The sequence below is a fragment of the Castor canadensis genome, chromosome 11 (genome assembly GCF_047511655.1).
Source record: "Castor canadensis chromosome 11, mCasCan1.hap1v2, whole genome shotgun sequence".
In the NCBI taxonomy this organism is placed as follows: Eukaryota; Metazoa; Chordata; class Mammalia; order Rodentia; family Castoridae; genus Castor; species Castor canadensis.
The window spans coordinates 104062149-104077361 of NC_133396.1; positions in this window are offsets into that span (position 1 = coordinate 104062149).

A 15213-nucleotide genomic window follows, 5' to 3' on the forward strand; every position below is an offset into this window, starting at 1 on the left:
AAGTTAAGGGTACCCATGAGGCAGCAGAGCCGGCAGGCTTGAATCATCTGGTGCCCACAAGGTGGCAGTGGCCCTGGGGTTTACTTGCACTGGGTTGCATGCTTCCAGGGGCTACAGCAGCTGCTGCAGGTGCAGTGGACCCAAGTCTGCAGGTAGTGCAAACCCTGAGGCTTGATTGCTGGTGCTGGGCTACTTGGAACCATGGCAACTGCTGAAGCTAAGAGGGAATCAAACCTTTGGACAGCAGGAATTCTGGGGTCTGCTTTCCAGTCATGGGTTCCAGGATGGTAGTGGAGTAGTGTTGCAAGCACAGGGGAACCAGGGCTTCTGATAGCAAGAGCCCTGGGGCCTGGTATCCTCCATTGGCTTCTGGGAGCACAGTTCAGTGTCTTTGCTGCTGGCTCATCTCAGAAGAACCAAGCTTGCAAGCAATGGGAGATCCCAGGCTTCAGGGAACTCAGTTATGCAGTGTTGCTTCTGGAGGAACCAAGCCTGTTGGCTTTCACCTTCTGTTGCCCATAGAGCAGTGGAAGCCAAGGGTCCTGCTTGCATTGGGGTGCCAGTTTCCCTGGGGTTTCAGGGTGATAGTAGCATGTTGTGTGGAAGGGAAGTGAGTGGAGCTGAGTTCCTATGTGAGCCAGGAAGTCAGACTAACCGCTGAGGGAGCACCAAGTGATGGAGCCAAGCAACAACGTCAGGGGCAGGGATCCAGAATGTTGAGTGTTAAGTCATTCTTCCCATTCCTCCTGTGGTCAGTTCCTTCTTTATTTGTGGATTCTGGGAGAGCTTTGCTTCTTGTTGATTAGAGGACCCTGTGGGTGATTTTTTGGGGTCCTCTGGTCTTCCCTTTTCAGGGGAGTTACTTGCCACTGGGCTACGTGGATGCCAACAATTTGCCATCTTTCCCATCTTACTAGTTTAGCGTTTTTTAAAGCAAATTTGAGAGCAAGAATATGGAATAAGGGGTGCCCTATTCATATCCCTTTACAGCAAGAAATTTTTGTCAACAATTTACAGACAAAAATCCACCTCTAAGATCCAAGCAGAAGGTTGCAAAATCCCAGTGGTTGAAAGAGCTTAAAAGAAAACTGCTGTCTGCACATATAAATCACTGTACCCTTGAGAACACAAGCAGGCTATAAGAAATGCTGAAAGACATTCTGTGGAGATGATTAAAAAAAGAGAGAATGCAAGGGAGACTATTCTTATATCAGACTCAATAGATTTTCAGTCAAAATTTGTCAAAATAGACGCCATGATTAGGCATAATGATAAATGAGTCAATTCATCAAGGAGTTAAAACAATTATAACTATCTATGCACCACACATTGGAGAACCTAAGTTCATAAAGTAAATGTTAACAGAACCAAAGGGAAAGAAAGAACCAAGGGATTTCAATGCCTTACTTTTTTGACATCTTGGGATTGAACCCAGGGTCTCACACATGCTAAGCAGGTACCAAATGCTGACTTCTTTCCCAGCTAACGTCTCACTTTGCTGTTTTCATTGTTGTTTGTTTGTTTGTTTGTTTTAGATTTTCAATTTGGAATAAATAAACTATTCTCACATGTTGTATCTCAATTTGCCTCTTATTTTGGCAGATGTCACATTTCTGATTTATTGAGAGTCAGGCTGTGGCCAGACGTGCAGATCCAGCTTGTGGATCTCTGCCTAGAAAGTCAGAAGGGTGTCTTGTAGAGAGGAAATGAGTCACTGCCCCACAGGTCAGGAAGGGAGTACTGCTCCCCCAAGAGTGAAGAAGTGGGAGTTCCAGTGTTATAGGATGCCCAGATTGGAGGGAATGTCCAAGGCCTAGGCCTCATTCAGAGATGATGAGTTGAGGCAGACACTCTGTGGCCAATAACAGTGTGGGTTCTCTTCTGCCCTCTGTGTAACAGGAGGCAGATACTTACAGGGAAACTCCTAACTGTGATGCTGCTAGGAGCCTGTCAATGTCTGTGCAGATTTGTCTTTGCCTAAGTGTATAGAGAGGGTGACCTGCACTAATGGGAGATGAGAATGCCAAATGCTGCCAACCAGGGATCCCCAGCTGGTGGCACTATTTGACTAGATTTTTGAAACTTTGGGAAACTGGAGGAAGTGGGTCACAGAGGGCATCTTCTTGGGAGCAATATCTGTCTTTAGTCTGTTCTCTCTCTGCTTCCTGTCTACCATGAGGTTAATAAGTTATTTTTCCACACACTTCTGCAAACATGACCTTCAGAATTTCCTCAGAATTAAAGTACTGGATCCAGTCCACCATAGGATGAAAACTCTAAAACCCTGAGCCAAAATAAATCATTTTTCCTTTGTTTATATCAAGTATTTCATCATAGAAATTCTGACTAATACAGCTGGAAATTCCCTTGTAAATTTTATTTCTGCTCTTCTCATAGGGAAGAATATGTTAGGACTTAAGCTTAGAATCCAGTCTTGCCTCTGCCCCTCTGATATTTCCATGATCCCTCTGCAACTGAACCATCCAGCAAGCAGCTGCAATGGGCTCCAGCTCAAAAACTCCCATGGTGTTAAAACTTCAGTTTCCTAGGAATCATCAACCTCCTCCATAAGTAGCCTGGACTCCCTGAAAGGGAAAGCATTCAAGGCAAACCTTCAGTTTGGGGTCCTGATATATTGGGGAACCAAAAAGAGAAACCACTGTTATAATTTACAAATTCAGGGTGTTTGGTAGAGCTCTAGAATAAGTGGAAAGAATGAACTGACTCTTGGTGAGGAGGCTGAGAATCTTGAGCTAGGCCAGCCCTGGCTGCATAATGGGAACCTTTACCAGGGAGCTGAGGCTGCCTATGCTGCATTGGCAGGGAGGAGTTGGAGCTGCCTGGGGAGAGGGATGGACACAGAAAAGAAGCCTGTTCCTAAGGCAGAGGGTTGTGAGGACATCACACCTCTGGCCTGGAATCCAGAGGGGCCTCACTGCCTTGGCTCACCTGGACTACTCCTGTCTGAGCTGGAGGAAGATCCTCTGGACTGAACTTCTTGAGCTTCTCCACTCAACAAGGAGAGTTGTATACTCTCCATGTGGGCTTTGGGTCAACTTCAAGCAGAGCATCACCAAAGAGAGGGCCCTGCAGGTCTCAGCTGTATCTTAAAATTGCTTGTGAAATTTGCATTCCACTTCAGTTCCTGTTCTCATTTAAAATGTCGAAACAAATGGGTCTTTGAATGAGATAATAGTATAAGAGGAAGCCTTTTATCATCCTTGGGCATTACCCTTCCCTCCACTCTGAAATGCTGCTCTGCCTTGGAGACCTCAGATTACACTTTGTTAATCTCATCACTGTTCTCGACATCACTCTGGAAAAACAGAGAAAGTGCTCATCAGTTCAGGAATGAGGAATATCTGCACCTGAAGTCTTAAGGGAGCAAAGGTAACAGTTGTTAGGGAGGAAGGTCCAATTTCCATAAAGTAAGAATGGAATTCTCATCAGCACAATTCTCATTAGCACAATTAACAAAAGCAAATACCGTGAAATTATTAGTTTATGAAAGGACAGGCAGCCTCCAAAGCTAAGGGAGTGTGTACACACAAGTTCATGGGTATATTGAACAATTGGAAGGAAGCAGTGATTTCTAACATGGGTTTACAATAAGATATAAAATTGGTTACTTTTAAGTGGGAAGGGTCTAAGATGAGTAGTGAAATAAAAAGAGAACTGAAAAATAATATTGTCTTGTAGCTAATGAATGTTAGCCACATGAGCCATATGTCATATTAAGGATTTTGTGAAAGATTGTGTTTGTGTGTATTAGGAAATCAAATGAGAAAAAAAGACCTAATGAACTGATGAATTTTGGTGAAGGTTTTTATTGTTATAATTTTGTAAATATGCAGCCATCAAATGAACTTTCAGGGAATATCATGAAATTTAGTGACTTGGAGAGTACTCGGGAAACTGGACATGTTACATGGACAATGAGCTTTGTAATATCAAGGAGTTCATCTTTCCTTTAATACGTAAATTTTTGTGGCTTCTCTGTTTCCTCCTTTAACTTTGAAAGGCATCCCTCACTTCCAGGTCTTTAGGCCCTGTTCAGTTCGTCAATTCCCACTCAGCTAAGACTTGTTTCCCCTTGATATTTTAGGTCTATGACTGAGTCCTAAAAATGCTTGGTAATCCAAGTATTAAACATAGTTTTGTTTCACTCATTAATATTCGAGGGTATTACAGGACATTACCACTGGTTCAAATGTGAAATCTAAAAAGAGCCTGGAGCAGACCAGCAGAAATTCTGCAATCCTGCACAAATAGATGCCTTGGTTCACATGGGATTGTAGTATGTCTGAGTATGTACCAATGACATGATTGAGGCAAAGTGTAAATTTTTACTTTCAAAACTGCTACTCATATAATTGTTTTCAATGTAGCCTATGGTATTTTTATGTTACAACCTACTGAAGAAAGAGGAAAATATACCAACCAAATAGTTAAAAATATAATTTTTTTAGCCACATTTGGGATACCAAGTCCTTTTCTCCACCCTTCACCTTATCTTAACTGAACAAAATATCCTCAGGTCTTTGGTAACCTAGAAGTTGAGGGAGATCAAAGAACCATGCATTTATTCTAAACTCAGGGCTCTAGTACACAGGGTTTTGTTAAACCTGGCTAGACTTTGGATCTATGAAATTGACTCACAGATGTTTACTCCCTGGATATCATACCTGTAGTTAAGATGGCACTTCTGCAGACAGCAGCTGGTTAGAAGGAAAGGACACCAAATGAGGAATTTGAAGTCTAGTTCTGACTCTGGTGAACATGTCCAGTTATACTCATCCTAAGAATGATAGCATTGAATATTCATAGCAGAGTTATTGAATAGTGTGCTAGAAGCTTCTCTCTAAGTCAATCCAAAGAGCAGTTCAAGGAGGTGAGCACAATTACTTCCATTTCACTGATGAGAAAGCTGAAGCCAGAGAGGTTAAGTAACTGCTTGAGTTCACCCAGCTAGAAGATGCAAGACCTGGACTAAATCATTGATACATTTGATTTCATGAAAATAACATTCTGGCTCACGGGTAAAAGAAATTGTAATACACTTATGAAAATTCCAATTGCATTTTCACAGAAATAATAAATGAATTCTAAAATTCATAGGTGAATAAGGAAAGACCACAAATAGCAGAAAACAAAAAAAGAAAAAAGCTAAAAACAATCACACTCTCCTGACTTCAAAATGTATTATAAAGCTGTAATAGTCAGGCTGGAGGTGTGGTTCAAGCCATAGAGCACCCACCTAGCAAGTGGGAAACCTTGAGTTCAAACCCCAATACAACCCCACCTCCCTCCCTAAAAAAAGCTATTGTAGTCAAATCGTGGTACTGGTATAAAAACAGACATGTTACCCAATGAAACAAGGTAGAAAGAACAGAAAGAAACCCAAGTATTTATGGTGAATTAATTTAATTATTAACAAATGTGCTGTGAATACACAATGGGGAGAAGACAATCTCTTCAGTAAATGTTGGGAAAACTATACTTTCACATGCAAAAGAATTAAATTTGACCTTTTATCACACCATATGTACACAAATTAACTCAAAATGGATAAATGACTTAAAATAAAACTAGAAACTATAAGGTTTCTAGAAGAAAACATATGATAAAAAGCTCCATGACATTGGTCTGAGCAATTTCTTACCTAGGAGTCCAAAGGCTCAATAAAGAAAATCAAATATTGACCAAAGGACTGCATCAGATTAAAAAAGAACCAAAACTTCATCACAGCAAAGGATTCAACAGAGTGAAGATTCTGCATCCAGGATCATTTGTTAAAAATGGTTGAAGTACATCATTCTGTGCTCTCCTTGCTTTTAAGGTTTATGTTGGGAAATCTGTTGTTACTCTGATGGGTCTGTCTTTGTAGGTGCCCTGGCACTTCTCCATTGCACCTTCAGTATTCTTTCCTTGTCTTCTATATTTAATGCTTTAACTATAATATGATGTGAGGAGGTTCTATTCTGGTTTTTGTCTATTTGGGATTCTAAAGTTCTCCTGTACCTGGTTAGGCATCTCTTTCTCAAGATTTGGGAAGTTTTCTGTTATTGCCTTATTGAATATGTTTCCTATGCCTTAGCTTGTACCTGTTTGTGTATGTGCATGATCTGTAAGCTTGATCTTTTAATGGAATTCCAGAGTCTTGCATATTCCATACATACTACTTCATTCTTTTTTGTCTTCATCTTATTTTTCTATTATATCTATCCTGCTTCAAGCCCTGATATTCTGTCTTCCATTTTATACAGTCTACTCACAAGGCTTTAACTGAATTTTTTATTTACTTATAAATTTTCATTTCCAAAATTTCAATTTAATTTTTTTCAGGATTTCTGTATCTTTATTGACTTTTCCTTTCATGTCTTGCATTGTCTTCCTCATTACATTTAGCTGTTTATCTGTATCATCTTTTAATTCATTGAGATATTTATACATGTCCTCTTTCATTGATCATTCTTATCATCATTTTTAATAAAAATTTTATTAGGATATATTCATTATACAGGGGGAGATTCATAGTGACGATTCCAATTAGTCTTATATTGCACATTATTTACAATAACCCCATCATCTCTCCCTCTCAGTCCCTTCCCCACCCCACTTAAAGCAATTTCAAGAGGTTTTTTAGTTCTGTTTCATATAAGTATTTGAAGTCTATCAACCATATACCATCACCTTAATTTCCTTCTTTCACTCTCCTCTCCCACTAGGACCCCTCCCCAACCATACACACTCTGTGCCTCTTTTATAGTCTTGGTTTTCATTACTAATATTTGATTTGACATTCAAAGGAGTGTCTCAATGTATACCCTCTGTGGGTATGTTTTACTTTGATCTGTTCAATCCCATCTAATACTCTCCTTTACCCCTTTATCTCCTCCCAGCCACCTTTTTCAACCATTTTCAATACACATCCTTATATCCTCTCCCTTCACATCTTATAGTATGTGATATTACTGATACTCCATTATTCTCTTTTCCTTTCTCTCTTTCCCTGAGTTCCACAGAGTAGTTACACTGCTACAAACATGTTCTACATTTGAGTTTGTATATGATCAGTCTTGTTTTGTGCATATGCTTGTCTTTGGATTTATCTTCACATATGAGAGAAAACATGTCTTTTTTGTTTCTGATCCTGGCTAACTTCATGTAACATAATGTCCTTCAGTTGCATCCAATTACCTTCAAACCCCATGTCATTATTCCTAACTGAGTAGAGGGAAGTCTGTTTGCTGTCTCTACATCCTTTGCCCTGAGCAAAAGGATACAGTCACTGGTTGCCTTCGGTCTAGTGGCAGATTTGCCAGCCTGTGCTTAGCCCTATGTGCAGATTTTTTTGTTTGCAGGATGGCATGCATATGGGTCGCTCTTGCCAGAAGCAAAGCAAAATGAAACAGAACAAAACCATAACCTCAGCTTAAATGGGTGGCGGATGGAACAAATGCAGTCCAACTTTCATGAGGTCACTTTGGGATCCACCCAAAAATGACCTCACCCAAGCAAAATATTCTCATTGTTTCTTTTATATGTCAAAAGTTCAGTATGGTTTTTAATTTTCTGTAGCCACTGTCTAGTCTTTTACTGGTACTCCTCTGGCTTCCTAACTTGCCCACCTTTCCTTATAGCCACATACTTGACATTGTATTCTGGTTGGTAGAGACACAGGAGTGCTGTGCATCTGAAACCTGGTATTCTTGCTTTATTCATTTTTTGAAATAGGGTCTCACTCTGTAGCCCTGGTGGCCTTGAACACAGTATGTAACTAAAGTTGCCTTCAAACTTATGATCTTTCTGCCTCAGCTTCCCAAGTGCTGGAATTATAAGGGTATTGTTCCAGGCTTGGGAAACTATGTAGGAGTTGCCTCTTGTCCTTATGCAAATAGCATGTGCCAGACTATGTGTTAGGTGATTTTGATCCTCTATCTCCTGTAGTTTATAATATCATTTAAATGCAAGTATGAAAGTTGGACACTAGTCTGGTTATGTAAGCTTGCACTGTGCTAGAACCAAAACAATCTCAGAAATGCTTTCCAATTTACTGTACTTGACTGCCTTCCTAAAATCTAGGAGATAGATTGGATAGATTGACTATAAAAGGAATGTTCTGTGTTTCTTTCATTTGTTTTCATTGAGTAATTATTCATGTTTCCCTTCTCTAATGCCCTAGTTGTCTCCAATACTTCCAAGAAGAGTCCAGCGTTCTGGCACCCACATTTCTGTGAAAGGGATCTGAGGAGGTTCTGTCATATTCCATGTACTGTCAAGGAGGCAGTAGTAGATCTAGGAGCTAAACTGGAGAAGATCTTCTGAAGCTTTGCCTCTGGGTCAGACTACAGAGTCATTCTGAAAGTCTGTAAAGGGAATGGTACTCCAACCTGGATCGGCCTGCAGGACAAGTACAAGCAGAGGGCCCATGTGCCCAACACAACATCCCTGAAGATTGAGAATTGAACCTCACAGGACAGTGGGGGATACAGGGCTCATGCTGTGTAAACTGGAAGAAGAGCACTTGACCAAGTTTTCTGTCTTTCTGCTTATGTTAATTGACACACCCTCACTCTAATCCCATAGGTCTTTTTAGGCTAAGAGTCTCACACGCCACACTTTGTAGGGCCCTAGGAATATACAGCCATCCATACGAAACTTCTTCCCTGAAAATATGGTGTGTTCATCACAGAGACTAGAGTTGAAATTCACAACAGGGAGAAAATCACTTCAGTATCTGGTAAAGAAAAATGGAAACCTGGGGATTTTTGTAATAACATCTGTGGTTATTCATAGGACTAAACTAATTTAATTAGTTTTCTAATGCAGTTATAAATATTAGTAATTCAGACAACACAAATTTATGCTCTTAATGTACTGCTGATCAGAAATTAGATACTGAAGTAAAACCAAAGTACTAGAATGGTTGTATTCCTTTCTGCAGGTTCCAAAGGAAAATGCATTTTCTTGCTTTTCCACCTCCTTGTGCCTACCAGCATTCAGTGGTTTATGTCCCCTTTACTACCTAAACCAGGAAGAGGGAGTTGAGCCATTCTTACATTATATCTCCCAGACTTGCACTTTTCCTTCCCCTTTCCACTTTTAAAGAACCATGACTACACAGAGTCCATCCAGATAATGCAGAATAATTCCTATGTTTTTAGATCAGCTCTTTGCTACATAACCTAGCATATTCACAGATTCTGAATTTTCAGGAGAGTTTCAGGTGTTGGGGTCAGCAGAGTCATTATGCTTCTACTGCATTCACAATCCATGTGTATCTAGTCTGCCTTGATCCCATTGCTCACACTTAACACCAACCCCCACTCAGCCTCACTCACACAGGATTCCATAAATCCAGTTCTCCGAGCTATGATAGGGGTAGTAGAATGATCAGTGCCATACCTCTTGAAAAATCCTTTTTCTCAGTTCTTTCTTTCCCTAAGATTACTCACCGCACAGAGAAATACTCTGCTATGGAAAGAGTGACTTTTGCTGCTGTAGGTCTCTATGTAATTTCTAAATTTAGCTTGAAAATCTTACTTTTCTTTTCCTATCTGTACCACGGATTCAGTGGCATGTGTAGCCCTATGCATCATCTCTGGTCACTACCACTGTATCTCCCACAAATACCTCTGCTTTTCACTGGTTTCACAGAGCTGGCGTCCTGCTCACAAGAATTGTGCAGTCCCAGGTATTGTCACAGTTAGAGATGCAGGGCAAGGGCCAGGTTGTCTGTCTCAGACTTCTTCCCTTCTGGAAAAGACACTAATTTCTTAGAAATATTGTCTCTAGAAAGTCAGATGCAACCATCATTATGATATGGGGAATTTTAAAGACTCGCTTAATCTAATGAAATCACTGGAGGCTTAATGTAGTATGGATGTTGTCATTTGCTCCTTCCTTTTCTCTCCTCCTTCCCCAGACCTTGTACCCTTTCCTCAGATCTGAGTCAAGTTCCTGTCTATCACACCTGCCTGGTGCAATGTCACCATGGAGTGCAAGGTCACAGAAGCCAGAGGTCCTGAATGTCATTTGGGTGAGCAAGGATCTCCCCAGGGACCTGGAGTGTACAGGAACACCAGGACCAGCCCCCAATACCTGGACCCTGGCTATGAGCCTACTACTGAGCCAGCCCATTGCCAGCCTTGAGTAGGTGGTCAACAAAAACATGAACCAAAAAGTGCCACCTCAGATCTTGGTGACATCTGTAGCCAAGGTGAGTGCATTCTGCTGGAGGGAAGAGGCCTCTTAAGAGCTCAGGTAGCAGGAGAGTCTGAAGGTTCTGGGATTTTCTCTCTGCTGTGTTTTATTAGCACTACCACCCTCACCTGATCACTCCATACAGAAGTATGGAGTCACATCTAACTCACACCAACCTGTAAATGTCTCTCACATCCAAGCCATTCCTTTATGACCTAGACAGCAGCCTTCCCTATGGCATTCATCATCCATGATGAGTCCAGAGTAGTCTTTAGAACAGTAGATCAAACTAGGATATTTGTCACAGTTATCTATGGAATCTGACTTCCAGTTACTTCCTGTAGGATTTACTTCCTCTGTTCATGTTGTTGGCCTCATGTACAAACTTCACATAAGTTTGCTACCTGAATGTATGCTGCTATTATAACTTATAAGGACATCTCACTCCTTTTAAGGAATTGTCCATAATCATCCCATACTGAGTAGTAATGGTCCACTTATACACTTGAGTTCCACATACACTGGAATAGTATGAAGGCAGGGGCCACATCTTTTTCTCCCTTGAATCCCTGTTCCAAGCATAGCTTTGACCCAAAGTTTACTCACAACAAGTTTTTAGTGGAAGAATGAGTAACCTAGGACCTATATGCAGTCTTGTCCTCTCTAACTCTTCCTCCAGTAGCTTCAGGAAAGATCTAACTCAGAATCCACTGAAATCTTTTGTTACATCCTCCTTCTACCTCGCATCCTCAAGTCTCTGAGAAAGCATGGCCTACAAGACTCTCTGCACTCAGCTTCTTCCTCCCTCTGGCCCTCCTCACCTACAGATCTTCCTCTCCCTATCTCTCCCATGCTGGAATGCTCACTTCACTCTGAGTAGCTTAGAAAATCCTAATCCTTCTCCATGACTCAGTTTACCCAGCACCTATTCTAGAATGACCTCTCTGAAGACCTTGTACAAAGTTAAACCTCGATGGCAGCAAGAGCTGTCTCAAGTTAGTATTTTCTATCTTCCTCCTGGGTGACAAGCTGCTTAAAGACATGGATCCTCATCCTATTAATCTCAGTATCCCCAGCACCATGCAGAAGCTGGGTATTTAGGTGAATGAATGAAACTGCCATGTTCCTCACTGTTCAGCTTTTGAACCAGGCCCCTTATGACTTTTTTCTTTTGTACCTTTGCAATAGCTATCCCTACTTCCCTCTCACTTAACCCGTCTTTACTCTTATTTGTGAGACAGACAGACTCACATGGAATGCCCATAGCTAGTCATACAGGATGTTTCCTAGGGATCTTCATGGCTGTGCTACGCCCCCATGATTCAGTTTACCCAGCACCTCCTCTTGACACCACTCCCCTTAACTCTGAGCTATGAGATACCTGCATCTGTCACCTAGTATACCTTGTCTTCCCTTCTATGTGTTAAGCTCCTCAAGAGCATGGGCCCAGATGTATTATTCATCTCAGTGTTCCCAGCACCACTCAGGGGCTTGGTAGCTTGTTGAATGAATGAACCTACCATGCTCCTCCATCTTCAGATTCTGAACCAGGGCCCTTCTGACATCTCCACAATCTTTCTTTCTTTCCCTTTGACAACAGATTTGTCAACTTAAGCTTAACCTTTCTTCATTCTCTCATTGTGAAAGAAACAGACTCACCTAGACATCATACAGCTAGACTCTTAGGATGCTTCCTAAGGGTCTTCCTGGATGTACTTTTGACCCTGGGAGATGAACTGTACCTTTGGAAGATACATGAGAAAAAGAAGACAATGCAGATGGGGCCAGGCAGGTTACACTATCCTTTTTGACCCAAGACACATCCCCCACTTCTTTACTCCTGCATTTTGCTATCAGGATGATGGTCTTTCAGAGAGGGTAGTGGGTATACCATGATGGTCATTGGTTAATGGCAGAAGGGAGGGATATTTCTCTCCCAGGCTCAGAACCATACTGCATACTGAATAACCCCAGTGTTGGATTGCAGATAGACCACAGGATCAAGGATGATGTTCTTCACTCTTTTCCCAAAAATGTCTCAGAAGGACAAGAACAAGCAGTGGTCTGGGAGTGGTGACCAGGTAAGACACTCACAGGTCTCCCACTACCCAGTTCTGGACTTCACATACTCAGTGACCTATGATTTTTGTCCCACAGTTCTTTACCTCTTTTTGTAATTTCATAAATATTAACTAAGGAAATGCATAAGTAACCAGAACAGTGCTTGGTGGGGGATTCATAAGCAGTTCATGTTAATGGCCAATGATTGGGTACAGGTATCTCTTGGGTCACTCTATCTCTCAGCTTCTCTATGAATTTCTGTCTTGCATTCCAGGGCATTTGTGAACAATATCAGGCTTCTCTGAACTGTGTACAGTAAGGGCTCTTAGCCCAGCAAGTTATGAAGATTATTTAAGTGGATGAAGCAGAAAAATCAACATTCATAGGACACCTGCACTCTAGACATGGCACATATAGACACCTCCCTCCCTTAGCTTAGTCCATCTCCAGTTCCCTTGGTCTGCAACCATGTAACATGGTGACCACACTTCCCTGGGTACACATGACACTTCACTTGTTTTGAAACCTCCCCCAAGCTGCCCTCATACTCAGGATACTCATTTCTACCAAGAGATGGCTCTTCTCCTGTTATTGACATGGATCTTGACGTCTCTTCCTCAGAATCCTTCCCAAGAGAACCTTGCCTGACTGTTTGGGTTGCAAATCTCCATTACAGCTGTTGCACTGGTGTGTATTGTTCTGAGATCTTAAGCTGAGGACTGTGAAAAGGTGTTCACCATGCCCCCAAGGAATGAGTTACAATGACTCTTGATGACAAATTAACATCAAAGATTGGGATTACCCAAATTTTCCATTGAATTCCATGTGCAGGAGTCCCTTGAGGAAGTCAGGCAGTGTGTGTGTATGTGTGTGTGTCTGTGACTGAGTGTGTGTGTGTGTCTGTGTGTATGTATGGATGGATTTCTAGTACATGTTGCTCACCTGGGGCAGATATGCCTTCCTGGCTGTTATGGCTTAAATATGAAATGTCTCCCACAGGCTTATTGTTGTAAGCTTTGAACCACATTGGTGGTGCTGTTTTGGTACCTTCTTGAAACTTTACATCTTGGGCCCATCTAGAGGAACTAGGTCCCTGGGGTCTGTCCTTAAATTCTGTATATTGTCCTGGGCAGAGTTCTGCCTCACCCTGATCCCCAAATCAGTGGAGCCAAGAACTATAGACCAAAATCACCGAAACTGTGAGGCAAAAAAATCTTCCTCCTCTTAGCTGTTTTGCAAGCATTTTGTTACAGTGTTGGAAAATGTGATGAACACACAGGAGGCTTCTTGCGCATTTGGAAGAGGAATCCATAAACTACAGGCATTCCCATACTCTCTTTTCCTCAGAATGACCCTGCCAGGGTCATCTTCTTTGAAAAAAAAAAAGCCTCAGTTCTCCTCCTGGACTGGGATGGGGGCAGTAAAGTGAATGGATTGCAGTATCCTCCAACCACCTTGGTAGGGGCTGCTGTGAGCTATCATTTTTCTAAAACCTAGATTTTTTTTATTAAAATAATATAATTGAGGAACCATATGATAAATGTATCTTGTCATACACACTTTAAAAAAAGTTAAAACCCACACCATGAAGAAAACCTAGCTGACAGTGGTGGTGCATGTCTGTAATTTTGGCACTTGGGAGGCTGAAGCCAGAGTATTGTAAATTCAAGGTGAACCAGGGATATATAGAGAATTGCAGGTGGTTTTATCTTTTTGAGACCCTGTCTCCAAAAGGAAGGAAGGAAGGGAGAAAGAAAGGAGGGAGGAAGGAAAGGGAGGAAGGGAAGGAGGAAGAAAAATGGAGGAAGAAAAGAGGGAGTGAGGGAAGGGAGAAAGGAAGGGACGGAGGGAAGTAAGGAGTGGGGGAGAAAGAAAGGAAAGAAGGAAGGAAGGAAGGAAGGAAGGAGGGAGGGAGGGAAGGAAGTGGAAAAGAAAACTAAATAAAATTCTGTAGGCCTGCAGACAAAATGATGTGCTTAGGAGAATAGCCTAGTACTGCTGCCCACCCCATAGGGGCTTCTGTGAACTCTCTTAATTTTTCCTCACATTTTCTTGTGCACTCAGTAGAGGGAAACCCAGCATACAGGGGCTGTTGAAGGTCTTTCTGGATGTGACTCCATGTGCAAGTCAAGTTTTACCTGATGACCTCCCATGACCTTGCTTGGCCCAGAAGTCTGAATTAAGGACTTTCTACTCCAACTCTTACCTCTGGACATGGTGTACCGTGGTGTGTGGATGCTTCTCTCTTGCCTAAAGTCCTGACCATATTCACAGGTTCTGAGGATTCATATGTGGAGGTTGTTGGGAACGTTATTCTTTCACCACATTTGAAATCCATGTGTGTCCAGTCTTCTCTGTCCCCTCTGTCCACACTCAGTACCATCCTGGGGGTGGCCTCAATCACACAAATATCCACAAATCCAGCTCTCCAAGTCTTGACAGGTTGTGGGAGAAAGTTCTCTCTGAACTTCTTAGGAAATCCATTTCACCATCTGTTTCCCCCCTATGGTTCCTCTCTGCATAGGGAAATGTCTTGATGTGGAAAGAGTGGCTTTTGCACCTGTACCCATGTGACTTCTATACATGTGATTGACTACCTTGTGAATCATAAGAAGAGTCCTGCCTATACGACAAGTTCAGTGACATCTGCAGAGCTGTCATCCCTGTCCACTACCAATGCATCTCCTACACATCTCTCTGCTTTTAAGACCATTGAACTTCTCTCTGGACTCCCAGACCCAGCCTGATATCTTTCCCCACAAAAGCCATGCAGTCCCAGATGCAGGTCAAGGGCCTGGAAGAGGACAAGTTCTTCTATTTCAGACTTCTTTCCCTTCCAGAAAAGAGATCCATTTCTAAGCATAGTGGTACCAGGAAGAAATCAAGTCATCATATTTTTGCTGGAAAATTTTAAGATTTCGCCAATCTAGTGAAATCACATGAGGC